An 18,878-nucleotide genomic window follows, 5' to 3' on the forward strand; every position below is an offset into this window, starting at 1 on the left:
CGGAGGGCAGGGCCTGTGGCGGGAGCGAGGGGAGCGGGCAGAGCACCACGACGTCCGGCCAAGCATCTGAGTGTGGTCAGCCTGCCTCGGCGTCCTGTGCTCAGGCCTCTTGCTGTGGCATTTGAGCCCCGGCCTCCGGGGGTGGGTTTTGGGGAGCCCGCTCCTCCGTGAACTGCCTCCGCCTCTGGACGGGGCCGGGCATTGGCCAGCTGGGGAAGACGCCACGTCCACAGCGGGTCCGGTCAGGCCTCCGGGCGGGGCAGCTGGGGCTGGCCACGGAGACAGCGTCATGCATGCAGGGGGGACGCACCGGCCAGCGTGGATGGTGTCCCCACCGTGCACTCGGGGCCTGCCAGGGGCCTGGCCTGAAGTGTGTCCCTGAGTCAGCCTCCTGGAGATGTCCTGGTGAAGGTGCCGCTGGGCCCACATCGCCCGGGGCGGGGAGCAGGAGGGGCTGTGGACACAGAGGAGAAGGCATGTTTTGGGGCGGGTGGGGGTGCTGCTGAGCTCCTGGGGCCCAGACACCCAGAGCAGGAGGCAGAGCAGCCCATGCCCGGCCCCTGGGCGCGTGGGCCCAGCCCAGAGCTGCGGACGCGCATCTCTCAGGGTAGCCCCTGGGGCTCAGCGATGTGAAGGGCTGGGAGCCCCTGTGGGGGCACATCTGGGCTTGGCACTGAGGAATCACAGATGCCCCACACCCCAATCCTCCCCGCCCCCTGCACAGGCCTGCGCTCTCTGTCCCTCGTGCCCCCCCACCCCCGGCCCCCCCCACCCCGTCCCCTAGACCACCGTATCGCCCAGGCCACCCGCCCCTCCCCAGCCCTGCGCCTCCCGAGTGCCTGGGTACACCCCAGGTCCAGGCCTTTGCCCCCCAAACCTCCCTGACACCTGGGCCGGCTGGTGGGCCCTTCCTCCTGCACTGTACCCCTCCACACACCCCACTTTCACTGCCCCTTCCGCCCGCGGCGCTGGCGCCGACACCCCAGGCTCTCCCACCCTGTGCTCCTGGTGCCGCCCCTGGGAGGAGCGTGCCTGACTCATCTGCTCTGTTCACCAGGGTCCCCCAAAAGTCAAAACAGGGTCTGCTGGGGAGCTGTTTCCCAGGTGGTTTGGGGCAGGAGCGGGGTGCAGGGGCAAAGCAGCTTCTCTCCACTGAGTCTGCGGGAACCTGTTCTGGGGGTGCCCGCCTCCTGGGGCACATCTGCGTGAAGCGACACCCCCTGGGGCACCCCCCCCCCCGCGGGAGCCTGGAGCACTAGTGTCCCCCCCAACGCCCCCCCAGCTCAGAGCAGGACTGTCCCCGGACCTGGAACTTCCTAGAAAGCTGACACCCCGCCCCAGTCTGCTGAGTCCATCCAGGGGTGTGGCTGCAAACTGGGGCGAAGCCGGCTGCAGGCCCCCTGGGCCGAGCGGGAGGGGGTTAGGCAAACAGCCACCTGAGGCTTTGAAGGGGGGTTTGCGCCTTTCAGAGAGTCCATTGATGTGGAGATAATTCCCCAGACCACTTTGCTCTCCTCCCAACTGAGAGGCGAGCCGGGAATCCATTCCCAGGGCGCCCCGCCCCGCACCCCGCCCCGGACGCGCAGCGTGGGGCCCTGGCAGCGCCCGGTATGCGCATACCCGTCTGGGCCCGATCCACAGACGAATCAAAGGCCCTTCCCACCTTTTGCTTGGCTTCCTCCCGCACAGTTATTTGCTTAAAACGACTTCCTCGGGGAATTTCCTCCCTGAAAGGGGCTGCTCTCCACTTTAAAGGCGGATGACCGCTGTTCCGTCCTGAGCCAATTTCTGGCCCGGCTCCTTGATGAGGCCGGGGATTGCCACGGTTTTCCTGGCCCCTTTTTAAGTCTGCAGCCACTTCTCGGCACATGGGCGCTGGCGGGACGTCCGCTCCTGGGGTCCCCGCGGCCCCCAGTGCCGGGGCGTGGCGGGGCCTCGGGACCCCGTGTCTGTGGGGGCGCAGCGGCCCCTGCCCTGGCCGGCCACGCGCGTCTGCGCCCACGAAGTGGCACCGGCAGCCAAACCCGGAGAAACGCTTGGGCTGCGAGTGTAAACTGTTCACCCGCGTTCCGCCGGGCGGCGGCACACTTGGGGTGTTTTCCGAGGAGTCAAATCAGGGCTTTTTTTTTTGGCCAAAAAGCTGTGTCTGAGGCTGATTGCGGGAGGATCCTAGCGGCTCTGACGCGCTCAGCTTCGTGCCCACGGAGGGCGCAGGCTGGGTGGCAGAGGGCAGCCTCCCCTCCCCCCAGCCCTGGGCCCCAGCCAGCTGCGCCCCGCCCCCCAGCGGGCCTGCCCCCGCCAGCCTGGGTGTGCAGGTGCCTTCCCTGAGGGCCGTGGGATGGGCGGGTGAGGCGCTGTCTCTGCCCTGGCGCAGCCCGAGTGGCCCCCGCTCTGGCCCTGGGGTCCAGGCCGGCAGACTCCGCGGGGCCTGTGCGCCCCCGTCCTGGCCGCACCCCTTCATCCCGGCTTCCTCCTTGGCAAAGCGGGTGGGGCGGGGCAGGAGCACCTGGAGGGAGCCCTGGGGGTCTCAGGCCTCACTTCCTGCGGTGCGCTTGGCACCCCCCTCGCGGACCCCGGCTTGGCGGGTCCTCGACGGCCGGCTGGGTTTCTCCAGGCGCCGGGCTGCAGACTTCAGCCTGAGGTGGACAGAGGCGCTGCTTTGAAGCGCTGTTTCAAAGCGGACTTCGAGGGCCTGGGCAGAACTCAGTCATCATGTCTAGGAGAAGCTGCTCTATAACAGAACCAGTCCCCCACTTCTCTCCGGGTGGCCATGGCACGTGTGCCCTTGAGCCCTTGAGCCCTGTGGTCTGCTGTCAAGGGCGGCAGGTGTCCAGTCCAGAAGAAAGAGCGAGACTTTAGGGGGGTCGGCCCTGTGGGTGCAAGGTCAGGTCCCTCGTGAGGTCCTTCCTGGGGGAGCTTGGCGTGGCCGCTGCTCTGAAGTCCACGCCAGAGGCCAGCTCAGGCCAGCTCGGCCATGGCAGAGTGGACCTCCAACCCCCGCCCAAACAGACCCCACCTGTGACCTCAGGAGCCTGGGGACGGTCGCATCCCCGTTCTGAGTGGACGGCCGCGCTGACGGACGGGGTAATCGCAGCAGAAAGAGGCAGACGGCTCAGTGGGGCCGAGGCGGACGTGTGCCAGCCGGCCCGGGCAGATTTGGTGCATTTGAAAGACCTTCCCGGTCTCTGTCTTCAGCGGGCGTCCTTCAGGGGACACCCCTCTGCTGGCAGTTAGAGGGGCCGGACTCAGGCGGGCCCACCGGGGACTCCCGGAGTTGGGGCGGTGAAAGGGTGATTCCAGTGGCATCAGCTTGAATTCAGGGCTGGGGGCCCCGCGATGCCAGGCAGTGCAAGGCTCATGGTCAGCCTGTCCCGGGGAACCACGCACGTCCTGGGGAGGGGGTGCCGGTGTGGCCCCCGGAGTATTTCCCACTTAACAGGGGTTTTTGGGGATGTGACCCCAAGCCCAGTAAGATCTGTACATGGGAAGACACCAAGCAAACAGATAACCTGTCAAATAAATACATGTCAATAGTGCAAAAATAATTGTAACTAAATCATTATTCCTGGTGTTTTGCCACAAACACCAAAAACCCCTCATTGATCAAAATGGCGCTTGATGCGGGAAATCTAGTGAGCCACTTCCGGAGAACTTCAGCTCAAAGGCGAGGGCGCCACCACGAAAGGCCACGTTGACCTCCCGCAGGCAGAGCCGCCGGGTCAGCTGTAACCCAGGACGCCCACTGCCGTGTCCTCCCTCCTGGGGGCCTTGCGGCCCGTGGGGCTTACATCTGTATCCCTTGCAGGAAGGCGGACACGCGTGTGTGCAGCTGGGTGAGTGTGCGAGAAAGACCCAGGCCCGCTCCCTGACTCCTCCGTCAACCCCCCGCGGGGCCACTAACAGGGAGGGTCCCCTGGGTGGGACTCAACTGCGCACACCCTCAGCCGCGGCGAACTCGAGATAAAGGAAAACCACGTCGCATCCTTAGGGTCAAAACAGGCCTCGCGCAGGGCCCCTGCGTCAGCACCGCGTTGCCATGGTGACAGGCAGACCCCCCCCCCCCCGTGTCCCCTGCGTCCCTGGGGCGGCCGGGAGCAGGCACGGGCGTCTCAGCTCCATTTCACAGACGGGGAGCTGAGGCGTGCACCCCCGGGCCCGCGGGCTGGGAGACCGGGAGGCGGCCGAGTCTGGACGGGCAGGCGTCTGGATCTCAGCTGAACGCCATTTTATCCGACCTGTCCAAGGCCCTTCGTGCGAGGGCGTTCACACACGCTGCGGCTCCTGCTTGCGGGGTAAATATCCACCTGAGCTTTGCCTGATTTCTTTTGCTGTCTGCACGGTTGGCTGCTGTGTGTGCTGTGTTGTGGCTTAGAAGATACGGCCTTGGTACTCATGGACTTTTTTAGACTTATTTTCTCTTTCTTTTTTTTTAGATTTATTTATTTGTGCATACAAGAACTGGGGTACAGGCCAGAGGTGTGAGTGGTGAGAGGACTCCCCAGAGACAGAGTGGGGAGCAGAACAGGCGGATCCACTGAAATCCACTGCTGAGGGGAGCAGCGGGCGAGTCAGGAGAGGTCTGCTGCGCCATGTGGGTTCCTCCCTGGCCGGGGATCGAACTCGTGTTGCAGAGGCTGCGGATGGCTTCATAGGTTGCGTCTTAACCCCTTGCGCCCCCAGGGAGGCCCCTATTTTCTATTTCTAACAAGGCTGCAGATCGGAAGGATGGAATTGAAAAGGTCAGTGATGCACGAAACAGCGAGAAGGGCAGTCTGAGGGCAGGCAGGCGAGGGTGTGGGCTGGTCAGCGGGCAGGGCTGGCCTTCAGGAGCTCGCATCACCCTGCAAATCTCACAGGGCTTTGACAGATCCAGTTCCGGTGGCTCACAGCAGACTCGCAGAGGACACAATCTGAGTGCTGCCTGCTAGATAGGAGGCTGTTGGGCTGTGAGCATTTTTGGGGAGCACCCTCCCCAGCCCCACCCCATTCCAGGGGGCCAAGAGATGGGAGAGACAGCCAGGGAGCTGACGGGGACAGCGGCCTGGTCCTCCCTGGGCCGGGCATCAGATCTGCTTTGGCAGGGCCTGCGGGCTTGGGGGGCTGGAGGGACCCGGGCCTGGGCGCTCTGGGCCTCTGGTTGACACAGAACAGGGTTGAAGCCCCTGGAGGTGGAGGGCGAGGTTGCTGTCCTTTGGGCGCCCGTGTCGGTCTCCTGGGGCTTGGAACAAGTGACCCCAAACAGGGTGCTAAGGACCCAGTTCACCCCCTCACAGTTTTGGGGTCCAGATGTCTGAAATCAAGGTGCCAACATCTGACGGCAAAAGAGGCTAAAAGGAAGACACAGCAGTTAGGAGGAAAAGCCTGGGACGCCCGAGGCCAGAGGCCCAGGCCGGGAGCCCCTGAGCCTCCCACCTGTTCCCGGCCTCTCAGGAGCTGCGGGGGTCCGGGGGGCACCGTGGCAGGACTCAGAGACGGAGAGAGGGTCAGCCGAGGGGCTTGGCGACTCTGCCCAGGGAGCGAATCCCCCGGGGTCCGCCAGACGCACGGGACCCGGAGAAAATGGCCTCTGCAGAGCTCCGCAGCAGGGAGGGGAGGGCGCCGCCAGCCTGGGCCCCCTTGGCCAGGGGTGGGGTGGGGGAGCCCGGAAGGCAGAGCCCAGAGCTCCTTCCCTCTGGCCTTGAACCCTAACCCAGAGAGGCCCAGCCTGGCCGCCTGGGCTGGACAGGACTCTCCCGCAGGGCCCCGCGGTCGTCACCGGCCCCTGGGGTGAGGGTGTGTGGGGAGGAAGCTCACGGCCTCCAGGCCCATGGACTACATGATGCTGCCCGCGAGCCCCCCCAACCTTCGACCCCAGCTAGATGCTGAGGATTCAGACTTTGCTGCACTATAAGGGAGAGAAACTAATCTCTGGACTCTTGGGGCGGGGGTGGGGGCGGGAGGCGAGGTCAGACCGTGGGGGAGACTGTTCAGGAGGCTGGCCTGGACCCCCCCGTAAGCGTCTCCGAGCCACAGTCGGGCTGGGACTGGCTTCCACCTGAGCCAGGCCACCGGCTGGGTCCCGTGGACGGCCCCGTGTGGCCCCTCGGGGGCTGTGGGACGGCCCCGCGATGGATGGGAAGGGAGGCGCACCGTCGCGGCGAAGTGCCCGCCTGTGCCCGTCTCACGCCTCAGCATCTCCATGAAACTTGAAAAACATCTCAGGATCAGCTTCCCACAGACACGTGGCTGAAGTGTAGTTTTCGTTTTGTAAAGATTTACTTTTATTTATTGATGCACACAAGAGCTGGGGTGCAGGCCAGAGGGGTGGGGGTGAGAGGAGTCACCAGAGACAGAGCAGGGAGCAGAACAGGCGGACTGACTGAAGCCCACTGCTGAGGGGAGCAGCGGGGAGACAGGAGGGGTCTGCGGCACCATGGGGGTAGCTCCCTGGCTGGGGCTTGGACTCGTGCGGCCAGGGAGCTGCCCACAGGGCGCAGCGGACCCTCCTGTCTCCCCGCTGCGCCCCTCAGCAGTCTCTCTGGTCCGTCTGCCTGCTCTGCTCCCCGCTCTGTCTCTGGTGAATTGTCTCACCTCCCGCACCTCTGGCCTGTACCCCGGTTCTTGTATGAATAAATAAAATCTTTAAAAGAAAAAAGAAGGAATTACTTTGAAAAACAAAGAGTCTGCGCTGAGCCCGCCTGCCCATACGAGGGTAAGTGCGGCGCCAAGACCGCGCGGAGCTGCTGGGCCGGCCTCTGCGGCGCCCCAGGGAGGGAAGCCCCTTGCGGTCAGGCGCGGCCCGGAGCCTGCCCCGCGGATGGCCCGGCGGGGTCTGCTCACGGGCGGAATCCCACGACTCGCCTCACCGAGAAGGGCTCCCGGGCCTCCCGCTGCGGGCAGCCCCGTGGGTCTCGCCGGACATCCCCACCTCAGATGGGAGGAAACGCCGTCTGCCCTTTATATTTTTTCCAAGCTTTTGTATTTTGCCGAGTTCCCAGGCCGTGTCTGCAGCCACTTTGCAGCTCCAGATTCCCGCGTCCGCCCCCCACGAAGCTGGATGGGGCTGGACAGATCCGGGCTGCCTGGTGCCGCGTGTGCCGAGGGCTCAGCTTCTCCGCATCAGCGCCCCGGGGTTCCAGGGCTCGGGACCGCCCCTGAGCTGGGAGCCCTGGGCGCTTGGGGCACCCCCAGCGCCAAGCCAAGACGAGGGGGACGGCGAGGGAGACGTCGGGAGCCCTGGCTCTCCCCTGCTCGAGCGTGTCACCAGCCGTGTGTGTGCGTGTGTGTGTGTGTGTGTGCGTGTGTGTGCAAGCGCGCGTGCGTCGTGGGTGGGCCTGGGGTGATCATTCGCTGGTTTTGGGCGGATTCAAACCCAGGTGCGGGCGGGCGGGCCGCAGGCAGAGGCCGGCCCGCGAGGGGGGGCGGGGGGGGCGGGGGGGGCAGGAGCCGCGGCTGCTCATCTGGGTCCTTTCCAGCAATTCGGGTCTGCACCCGCGCGCGCTGCTGGTGACACACCTCGTGGACTCTCGGGGGCGGGCAGGACCACTGCTCGGCACTCTGAGCCCGCAGATCCCGAGGGCAGCGTGGCCCCGGGTCCAGCCCACTCGGCGAGGTCGGCCCCAGGCCCGGGGGTCTGTGGAGCGAAACCCCCGAGGCCGAGGTGGGGCCCGAGGCCGCCCGCGGGGAGATGCGCCCCGCGCCCCGTCTAGCGCAGCCCAGACGAGGGGTCGCGGGGCGGGTTAAAGCCGGAGGGGTCTGGGGGGGGGTCGCGGGGAGGCCGGGCGGTCAGGCTGACCAGTGGCCAGGCCGGGCCACGCGGAGGGGCGAGCGGCCTTCGCGGAGAGCAGGGCCACGGCGGGGCGGGGCGCGGGGCCACCGCTCGCTGGAGAGGGGGGCGGGGGGGCGGGGGGGGGGCGCGGCGGGCGGGGGGGGGTTTGCAGCCAGTGGGGGCTCAGGTACTCAAGGGGGCCGCGCTGGGGAAGGCGGGGCGCTTCTCGGGCTCCCCTCGACGGGTCGGGCCCTTTACCTTGGCTGGAGCCGCCCTGTCCCCGGCGCCCCCCTCCCCCCTGCGCCCCGAGACGTGAGACCGTGCACGATGGCGGCCCCGTCCTCGCTGCTCTCCGACCCCCGCCAGGGCCTGACCGCGGCTGCGGGGCGGGGGAGGGGGGGCTCGGCCTGCGGGGGGTGGGGGGGTGGGGGGGGGGTTGGGGGGGCGGACTCGGCCTGCGCCTCAGGCGGGGCGGAGCGGGCGCCTCCCGGGGCGCTCATTAGCGCCCCCCCTCCCCCGCCGGCCCCCCCTCCCCTGCGTGTTTACTTGTCATTTGTTTTTGCCTTTGTCAGCGGCTCTGTCGGGCGGCTCGACACCCCCCCCCCCCCCCGCAAGCCCCCCCTTCTCTCCCGCCCCCCCCCCCCCCCCCCCGCGCTCGGCGGGGCGCCGGCCACCCAGGCCTCTCTTTGGGCCGGCCTGGCCCCTCCGCGCCTTCTGGCCGCCCCCAGGTTTCTTCAGTGGCGCCCTCAACGCGCTCCCCGGCAGAACCACCCCTGCTGGGGAGCCCTCGCCCCAATCCCGCCCCGCCGCCGGGTGAGCCTTTGTTCCCGGACACCCTCTGTCCAGAGCTGGGCGGGACGCTGGTGCTGGACAGAAGGGGAGCCCCAACACAAGCCCCCCCCCACGGACTGGACGCGCGCCGGGTGGGGTGCTTGGCTCTTCGGGGGGGCCCCGGCCCCCCACCCCCACCCCCGCTCCCGGGAGCAGCTGGGAGCTGCACCTGCGCCTCCGGCAGAACACCCCGTCCTGCCCGACCGCGCCCCGGAACTGAGCCCGGGAGCTCAACCCTTGAGTCTGTTCTGGGGCGCTCAGGCTTCCAGAAGCGCCCGCTCTGCCCACCGCCCCCCAGTCGCCCTGCGCCTCCCCTCGAGCCCGCCTTTGCGGTGTGGGGACCCAGCGCTCCCCATGGGCGGGAGGTAAAACGGGTCGGTGGAGTTGAAGGGAGGCGCTTACCTGTGTCCCTCCTGGTCTTCCGCCTGCACCCCTTCCTCCCCGGCCCAGACCGGCCCCTGCTGCTCCCGCTGCTGAGCCTTTCAAAGAAGGAAGAGGAGCCCCCCCTGCCTGGTTGTTCCCTTTGCCTGTTTTTCATGGAAAGGAACCCCAGAACCCAGGTTTTCAGAGGCCAGCGACTACTCACCATAAACCCCCGTGTGCTGCCCCGCGGCCGCCAGCCGCCCAGGGCCTGCCGCCCGGCTGTGGGGTGCCGGACACTGTCCCCTGAGAAATGTCCCTGCGCGGCCCTGGGCTTTGCAAGATGTCGGGGCTGCCCAGGGACCCGCCCGGGGTGGGGGGTGGGGGGCGAGGAGCGAGAGCCCCGGAGCTTTGGGGAAGCTTGAGTGGGAGAAAGCGGGGCCCAGGAATCAGGGGCAGCTCCAGGACGCAGCGCGGGGGGCTGCGGCTTCTCCCTGGGTTTCCCCTGGAGCTTAGACCATGCTTCGCCCCTGGAGCGCGGACTCTGGGAGCAGCTGCGGCCGCGTCAGAGGTTCGGGCTACGGAAGAGCTGTCGGTTAAAAATTTAAACTGGTTTTAAAACTCTCGATTTTGGTTTGTTTTACCACTCTGGTAACGTTTGTGCTATTTTTATCTAACATAAAAATAGTCGCTCCCTGTGGAGTGTGAGGTCGTGAGTGAGGAAACGCTTGTCCCGGCCCCTGCCTGGGCCCCGGGGCCTCGCTCACCAGCAGGAAATTTCTTTTAAAAAAAGCTGAGCATTTCCTCCCGGCTAAGACCCGGCACCCACGCGTCCCCACGCGTCCCCACACGGTGACGCAGCAGCCCAGGAGCGCTTACCTGTCACTGGGCACGGTCGGTCACCCTCAGGGAGCCTCTTTAAAGGAGATTTCCACAGTTTGGAAGTCAACGAACCTCAAACCAACGCCCCCGCTGGCCTGTGGCGCGGTCAGAGGGGTTGGCCGGGTCCAGCGCCCACATAGACCTGGCACTGTGGTAGGAGGAGGTGGCCTTCCCTGAGGCTGCCCGGAAGCCCCCGCCAGCGGCTGGTGCTCGGTGTCCGCTGTGCCAGGCTGAGGGGCGTCCGTGTTTGCAGAACTGCCGAGACACACTCGTTGTGCCAAAGGCTGAGCGTCGTCTCTCCTCGGCTCTGCGTGGACACCCTCCACGCTGCCGCTGGCCACCAGCCATGTTCTCCTCGCACGGGCGCACAGGGTGTGGGTGCTGTTTCCATTAACAGCAGCTCCAGCCGCTTTGTGCAAACTTGCAGATTTCTTGGCTCCTGCGTTTGCCCTGGGAGCATCCGAGTCCTTGAGCACCGTGAGAGGCTTTTCTCCTGGAGGGGGGGCCACGCGCCCATCTGGTGTGCGGGGGCCGGGGCGCTGGTGTCCTTGCGCGCTGCGGACGTCCTGGAGGAGGGCACGTGCCAGAGCTGCCGAGGACGCCGCTGCTGGGGTGCAGGAGAGGAGGGCCCGGGTGGGTTGGAGCGGTTGTGCGGATGTGGGACTCAGGCCTCTGCCCTCATTTTGCCTGGTCGCGTCCTGTGTCAACTTCTAAGCGGCACCTCACGGTGTGCCTTCTGCTCTTCTGCACGGGTGGGGGTGGAGACTCTTCCTGCTAGATTCTTGGCTCCTGTGTTTGCCCCATATCACCCGCCCTGGGAACAAACAGGTCGCCCTGATGCCCAGAGACAGCTCCCAGTGTCCAGGCCTGGGAGAAGTGCCCCGACTGCCAGGGACGCTGGCCAGAGCACTGGGGGGACCTCCTGCATGGTGGTTTTTTTTTTTAAGATTTATTTATTTATGTATACAAGAACCGGGGTGCAGGCCAGAGGTGTGGGAGGATTCACCAGACATAGAGTGGGGAGCAGAACAGGCAGACTAATGAAACACACTGCTGAGGGGAGCAGTGGGCTATGCAGGAGAGATCTGCCGCGCCATGTGGGTATCTCTGCGGCTGGCCGGGATCAAACCTTCATTGCAGATGCTTTGGACAGCTTCTCAGAGCGGCGCTCCACCACCTGTGCCACCAGGGAGGCCCTGCATGGTTTTTCATAATTGTTTTTAATATTTGTTTTGTAGAAGAACTGGGGTGTAGACCAGAGGTGGGTGGGGGGGGTGAGAGGATTCACCAGAGACAGAGTGGGGAACAGAACAGGCGGACTGACTGAAATCCACTGCTGAGGGGAGCGGCGGGGAGACAGGAGGGGTCTGCTGCGCCCTGTGGGGAGCTCCCTGGGGATCAAACTCCTGCTGCAGTGGCTGCGGACAGCTTCATAGTGCTGAGACTTAATCCCTGTGGCACCAGGGAGGCCCTGAAGTACATTTTAAGAGAAGAAACTGCAGGTCAGTATCTCTCTCATGAACCGGATGCAAAAATCCTCAGCAAAATACTAGCAAATCGAATCCAAACCTGTTCAAGGCGAACTATACAGCGTGGTCCTGGGGTTTCTGGCACCTGTTGGCTGACTCGGGTCAGAGGTCGGGCACTGTGGCCTGTCACCCCCACAGACGAAGGTCAGGCTCGTGTCGGTAGGTGCAGAAGTGTTGACACCCCAACACCACACGTGGGCAAGACCTCCAGCACATTAGACGGGAAGCTTCTCGACGCCACGGCGACCCTCTGTCGGAGGGGCAGCCGGGTGGTGTGGGTGGGGGGAGGCGGCGCCCGCCTGGGGGGCCGGGCGGAGACCCTCTGCGACGACAGGACAGGAGAGGGGTCACATTCGCACAGCTTGGGAGGGACGCGTAAGACTTTGTTCTCACAGACTCGTATTCACGTAAAAATATCTGAAAAGTCTGACAAAATCTCCCGACGCGACGTGGGGTTACAAGAGGTCAGGACTCCAGCGGACAGGGCTCCTGCGGGCGGTGGGGACGCTGTGGGCGGTGGCAGGAGCCGCGGGGCCTCCCCGTGCCTTCCTCTCAGCTCCGTGCGAACCTGAAAACCGGCTCTCAGAGCCGCCTTTGATAAAACAAGAGAAACCTGCGCGTTGTGGACCAGGAGGCCCCGGAGACAGAGACGGCCCCAGCCCTCCAGCGCAGGACAAGCCCGGGGGGACCCTGGAGGCTGAGTGCCCTCTCTCCCGGCTGGCTCCCCGCTGGCCAGGGCAGATCTTGCAGCCCAGGTGGGGTGAGCTGCCAGCTTGGGGCCGCCCCCCGGGCGCTCACACCCAGCTGCGAGAAGGCCCTTTCATCTGGCCTGGGGTCCCAGGGCGGGAGGGCTGTTTGCGCTGCCTGCTCAGGGCAAACAGGGCTCTGACTCAGCCTGCTACGTGAGCGCTGCCGGAGGGAGGAGACGGTTCACAGAGCAGTGAGGAAAAATAAACCGAAATGAGGTGAGGCCTTTGCCAACATGAGAAGAAGAAGGGCCTGTCGAAATTAAATCCAAAATGGGTTGAAGGTGACCGTGGCGACAGCCTGCAGCGGCGGCGAGTGTGGACGAGGCTCTCGGAGAAGGGAACGTGGGAGAACGTGGCGGGGCGTGGGGGCCTGGAGAGTCCCCGCGGGGCAGCCGCCTGTCCATGGAAGAGGGGCTGGGACTGCCCTCGGGGACCAGCTCCCCAGACCTGGGAGCCCCTGGCATTGGCTGGCTCGGGGGGCACGTCATGCTCTGCGCTGGCCTCCAGCCCCTGCGGGCAGCGGCCTACGCACGAGGGTGTGTTTCCACCCCCCTGCCAGGCCGCTGCGTCCACAGGCCTGAAGGACACTGTCGGGAGAGCCCCGCCGTAGCCGGAGCGCAGGGAGCAGGGCCCTTGGGAGCTCCCGGGAGCTCTCGCCCCAGGCCGTGTATGGCCTGGGTCAGGCCGGCCGAGGGACAGGAGCGCCGGGGCTGCCAGCCGCCCGGGACCCCGGCCGCAGCCCCCAAGGCCCCAGCGCTGCAGGGCCGGGCGCGCGGGCCTGTGCAGGGACCGGATGGGGGCGCTTGGGTTTTGTTTTTCCCCTTTTTTGGTTGGTCGACCGAACATGCCGGCTCTGAGGGTCACGTGGACAGACACACCCGCCGGGAAGCGGCCACGGGAAATCTCCCAGGGCTGAAGCAGCAAGAATCACGAGGTGATGCTGGTAGAAGGTGACCTGGCCGTTCCGGGCCTTTTCTCACGACGGTTTGATACAGATTCTTGGACTTTTCATTGGTGTCAAGTGACCCCACTCAGTAGAACCCATATCACGAGATCTGAGCTAGGGTGCCCCGTTTTCAGTCAGTAAACTATACTCACACTTTCTTATCAAGCCGGCTCTGAGCGCGCCGGGCTGCGGGGGGCTGCGGTGACTGACAGACGCGGTCATGGCTGTCCTCAGGCGACGGTGAGGTCGGGGGAAGGTAATCCCATCGGGTACTGGGCGGATTTGTATTTTATTTTATTTTTTCTTTCTGTATTTTTTTAAAGATTTATTTATTTATTTATACAAGCTCTGGGGTACAGGCCAGAGGTGTGGGAGGGTGAGAGGATTCACCAGAGACAGAGCGGGGAGCAGAGCAGGCACAAGGACCAAAATCCACTGCTGAGGGGAGCAGCAGGGAGACAGGAGAGGTCTGCTGCGCCACGAGGGACCCTCGCTGGCCGGCTGGGATCGAACTGGCGCTGCAGAGGCTGTGGACAGCTTCACAGCGCTGCGCTCAACTGCCTGCGCCACCAGGGGAGCCCCCGGATTTGTATTTTAAAGAATAATGCAATTAAATATTTTTGACTCTGTTTCTGGATCCCCAGTGCTAAATTCTTCCCTTTCAGTGTCTTTGTTCTGGGGGGAGTGCTGGGTTGGCAACGGAGAACTTACGTTTACCTCTGTTTGCAGCGTTACCAGGTGGCCGGCCCGGCTTCTAGCTCAGGAGCCTAATCCCCAGCGCCTGTTTATCCTCAGGGAGGGCTCCGAGGCGGTCACACAGCGGGCGGGGGAGGGACTTTTGAACCTCAGCAGTGACCAGACACAACGTGTGGCGGCTGGAGTACTTTGGCCTCGGCAATTTGAAGGAATCTGAGACTGAAAAAAGCACCAGCTCGGCTCTTCGGGTGGCGTGTTCTGTCCTCCGTGTTCTGCCCGACAGCCGCCGGGAAGCACATCTGGAAGCACGTCTGGATGTTGGAGAAACAGATGTGGAGACTTTGGGATGCTTGGTCCTGGGTCTCGTGATTATTAAATCTCCAATATTCACACAGAGGAAAATGTTACGGACCAAAGATTGTTTTGCAAATAAATGATAGAAAATAGCAGCATATATGGGTGCTTCTCGCGTGTGGAGAGTCGGCACAGGCATAAAGACTCGAGCTATTCAAGCAGCACACATTCCACCAACCACTGTGTGTGTGTGTGTGTGTGTTAGTGGTGTGTGTGATGTGTGGTGTGGTGTGTGGGGTGTGTGTGGGGTGTGTGTGGAATGTGTGGTGTGTGTGGTGTGTGTGTGGGGGGTGGTGTGTGTGTGGTGTGTGGGGTGTGTGTGGTGTGTGTGTGGTATGTGGGGGTGTGTGGTGTGTGTGTGGTATGTGTGGTGTATGTGTGGTGTGGGGTGTGTGGGGTGTGTGTGTGGTGTGTGGGGTGTGTGTGGTATGTGGTGTGTGGGGTGTGTGTGTGGTGTGTGTGTGGTGTGTGTGGTGTATGTGGGGTGTGTGGGGTGTGTGGTGTGTGTGGTGTGTGTGGGGTGTGTGTGTGGTGTGTGGTGTGTGTGTGGTGTGTGGTGTGTGGGGTGTGTGGGGTGTGTGTGGTGTGTGTGGTGTGTGTGTGGTGTGTGTGGTGTGTGGTGTGTGTGGTGTGTGTGTGTGGTGTGTGTGGGGTGTGGTGTGTGTGGGGTGTGGTGTGTGGGGTGTGTGTGGGGTGTGGTGTGTGTGGTGTGTGGTGTGTGTGGTGTGTGGGGTGTGTGGGGTGTGTGTGGTGTGTGTGGTGTGTGTGGGGTGTGTGGGGTGTGTGGTGTGTGTGTGGGGTGTGGTGTGTGGGGTGTGTGTGGGGTGTGTGTGGGGTGTGGGGTGTGTGGTGTGTGTGGAGTGTGTGGGGTGTGTGTGGGGTGTGGGGTGTGTGTGTGGGGGTGTGTGTGTGGTGTGTGTGGGGTGTGGGGTGTGTGGGGTGTGGTGTGTGTGGTGTGTGTGGGGTGTGTGGGGTGTGGTGTGTGTGTGGGGTGTGTGGGGTGTGTGGGGTGTGTGGGGTGTGGTGTGTGTGTGGGGTGTGTGTGGGGTGTGTGTGTGGGGGTGTGTGTGTGGTGTGTGTGGGGTGTGGGGTGTGTGGTGTGTGGTGTGTGTGGTGTGTGTGGGGTGTGTGGGGTGTGTGGGGTGTGTGGGGTGTGTGGGGTGTGGTGTGTGTGTGGGGTGTGTGGGGTGTGTGGGGTGTGTGGGGTGTGGTGTGTGTGTGGGGTGTGTGTGGGGTGTGTGTGTGGGGGTGTGTGTGTGGGGTGTGTGGGGTGTGGGGTGTGTGGTGTGTGGTGTGTGTGGTGTGTGTGGTGTGTGTGGGGTGTGGTGTGTGTATGTGGTGTGTGTGGTGTGTGGTGTGTGTATGTGGTGTGTGTGGGGTGTGGTGTGTGGGGTGTGTGTGGGGTGTGTGTGGGGTGTGTGGTGTGTGTGGGGTGTGGTGTGTGGGGTGTGTGGGGTGTGGGGTGTGTGTGGGGGTGTGTGTGTGGTGTGTGTGTGGTGTGTGTGTGGTGTGTGGGGTGTGTGTGGGGTGTGTGTGGTGTGCGTTGAGAGTCCAGCCTGTGGGGTTCTGTGTCCCGAGGCGGCGTCCGCCCTGGGGAGACCCCGGGGAGACCCGGGGGGGGGGCCGGGGGCTCCGAGCTCCCGCCCTGTCCTCCCAGCCCGGCGCCTCCTCCGAGTCCTCCGCTGTCCCCCGCGACCGCAGGGCGATGAGGGAGTGTCCGGAGCGGCCTGGACCCCGGCGGCGGGGGGCGCGGCGGGCGGCGCGGCGGGGGGCTGGGGGCGCCGCCGTCGGGGAGAAGCTCCTGGGGCCCCCCCTTGAGCTGCGCGTCTGAGAAGCCAGCGCGGGCACCGCGGCGAGCCCGCGTCCACCTGGGGGCTCCCGCGGGGCGGAGGGGGCGCCTGCACTGGCCGCATGGCCCTGGGGTGGCACCCCGCCCCCAGGGGCTCGACGGCTCCGGTTTGGGGTGCCCGGCCCGGCGCCGGCCGGGGTCGGTCGTGCCGGGTTTTGGCGCGTGGCGGGCGGCGGCGGGACCAGCCCGGCTCCTGCCCCTCGCGTGGGCGCCGCCCTCGCCCGCCCGCGCCCGCCCGCGGCGCTGCTCCCCGCGGGGCCGGCCCAGGAGCTCTGCGAGCGGCTCCGCGGTGGGGTGCGCGCGGTGGGGGGAGGGGAGCGGGTGGGGTGAGGGGGGGCCGAGCCGCACCCCCGGACTTGCCTGTAGCTGCAGCAGAGGCGCCGGCCAGCCGCCCCCCTCTAGTCAGAGCAGGAACCCCGGAAGGTGGGGCTCGGCCAGAGGCGGGGATCCGAGGACAGAGGACGCCCTGGCCTGCGCGCCTCGGGCTGGGGGGGCGCTGGGTGCTGGCCAGGGAACACCCCGGGGCACTCGACGCATCTGCATTTGTGGGTGTCGCGGCGCCATCTGGCCCTCCCTGCCGAGCCGGGAGCGTTTGCTGTAAACCCTGCCTGTCCTCCCGCGGCGCCAGGGGAGGCCGCTTTGCCCCGCGCGGCCCTGGCGGGCGCCCTGCACACACCTGGCTTCTGCAGCCGGGCCTGGCCCTCCCGGTGGGGCCGCTGCGGGCTTTGGGGGCGACTTCTCCTGCGACGTCCGGTGGGGACGGGCAGCGTCTCCAGCCCCCGTGACCCACCCTCGGCTCCCACGGTCAGGCCCCGAGACCCGAGGTAGGAGGGGCGCCCCAATCGGCCTGGGGTCCGGTCCCACCTGGCCCGGAGTTCGTGGGTGTCCTGACCCCGCCTGCACCTCCAGCCCGGACCCCCACGGCGTCGGGGTCTGTTCTGGGAAGGGGGTGCTGCCGGCAGGGGGAGGGTCCCCTCCGGGGCTAGGCGTTGGCATGACGGAAGCGGGGGCCCACGCGTGGGGTGGCCCGGGGTCCGGTGAGCCTGTGCGTGTCCTGGGCAGCTGCCCGGCGCTGCAGGGGCCTCCGCGAGGCTTGTGGCTCCTTCAAGGGGCCTGCGACCTCTTGGTGACTTGGGGGGCAGCTGAACGCGCCCCAAAGGCCCCGGAGGTGACCGCTGCGGCCGGTCCTGCTTCCTGGCCCCACCGCCCCCCTCCCGCTGCGCGCCGGACTCCTGCTGCAGCCTCGGCCCTGGCCCGCCTCGGCCTCTCGTGCTGCTGCCCCGCAGCTTTCCCGGGCCTCCTGGCCAGCGCCCCTGGGCAGCGCCGCCCCCACCGCCCGCCCCCGCTGTGTCCTGCCGCCCACATCCCCGCCCACCCTTGGCCTTGCTCAGCGCAGGCCCGAGTCCCTTCGTCCTGGGCGTCCCCCGGTGCCGCCGTGGAGCAGGAGTGCCGACGGCCCGCGGCCTGCATGCAGCCTCGGAAGGAGGGAGTTTTCAAAGACATGTTACTTCTTGGCAGTGTTTTCCATTTTCCTTCGTCACAGAAAACTCCGGAACCACCCAGAAGCGTAAAGGAAAGTTGCTTAACTCGCGGCGTGGTCAGGCCAGGCTCCGCAGGGGCGGGCGCCTCTGCCGGGGGTGTCCTGCCTGCCCGGGGCGTCGGCAGCCCCTCCTTCCCCTGCAGACTAGGCCGTGGCCGTGCAGATGCTCCCCCCAGTCCCCAGCTTCGGCGGGCCAGCCCTGGACACCCTGGGGCAGGTGTGGGCCTCACCCTCCTGGGGCCTGGCTCCTGGTGACCGCCGGGGTGCGGCCCGGGCTGGCCGGGCTCCCCCTGAACAGCCCGCCCTCTCCCCGCCCTCAGGGCTCATGTTCCGCCTGGGTGTAGGGCATCGGCCTGCCCCCCTTCCCTCCCCCACCACCCCGCTTCCGTGGGCTGGGCGTGGCCGTTGCTCCTGGGTCACTGGCTCCATCCCGCAGGGTCCACCCTCACCCCCAGCCTGTGCCCTGGCTATGACGCGTGTCTGTGGAGCCTCCAGCTCCCCAGAGCTGACAGTGGGGTCACGCAGCCCTCCCCCAGGGGACACCGCCCAGCGCCGGCCACGGCCTGACCCGCCATGGTGTCTGGTCAAGGGGCTGCTGGAAGGCGCCTCCCTCCCCGAAACCCTCGTATCTCTTGGATCAAGAGCCCCACTTCGAAACATCTCCTCCTCGCTGACGCAGCGCGGTGGCTCCGTGGGCCGCCCGATGGGCCCCAGTGGGGCCCCGATGGGCAGTGCGGCTCCTCAGGGGTCCGGGGGAGGGGGCTCCCTTTTAATACTTCATTTTCCTTGGGCTCCGTGTTGAGCTCCCTGCTTCCGCCGAGGGCGCTCCCTGCCGTCAGGTGACGAGGGCCCCTGCAGGGAGCACCTGCTCTTGTTGGCGGCGTCGGGCCCCGGCAGGACCCAAGCAATGAGCCAAGCCCTGGGCAGCGGCCGGGTCGCGCGGCAGGACGGACGGCGCTTGGGCTGCTGCGGTGATGGGGCCGCTTCCCCAGAGAGGCCGGTGATGCCTGGACATGGCCTCTGGCCGGGAAGGATGGACCGCCCCGTGGGGACGAGTTGGGGGCAGGAGGACGGGCCTTTAGCGCCGACTCGCCGCACGCACGGGGTCCTCTGAGCACGCTTTCTCGCTCGCGCTCTCGGCTCGACTGGAAACGTGCGAGGGGCAGCTGGCAGTCGTGCTGGGCTTTCCCGCCGCCGGCACGGGCTGCGATCCGGGCACCGCAGCTGTGTGTTCAGGTCGGCCACTGTTCAGGGTTCAGGTCGGTCGCCATCACGTCAACCACTTCACAGTGCTAAGAAGTGATCCACATTGTGCTGGTCCCGCCACAACTCCTGTTGTCTATGCGCGTCGGGAGGGACAAGCCTGGCCGGTGGCAGAGACAGATGCGTCAGGGC

This window comes from Talpa europaea (genome assembly GCF_964194135.1).
Source record: "Talpa europaea genome assembly, chromosome: 2".
Taxonomy (NCBI): domain Eukaryota; kingdom Metazoa; phylum Chordata; class Mammalia; order Eulipotyphla; family Talpidae; genus Talpa; species Talpa europaea.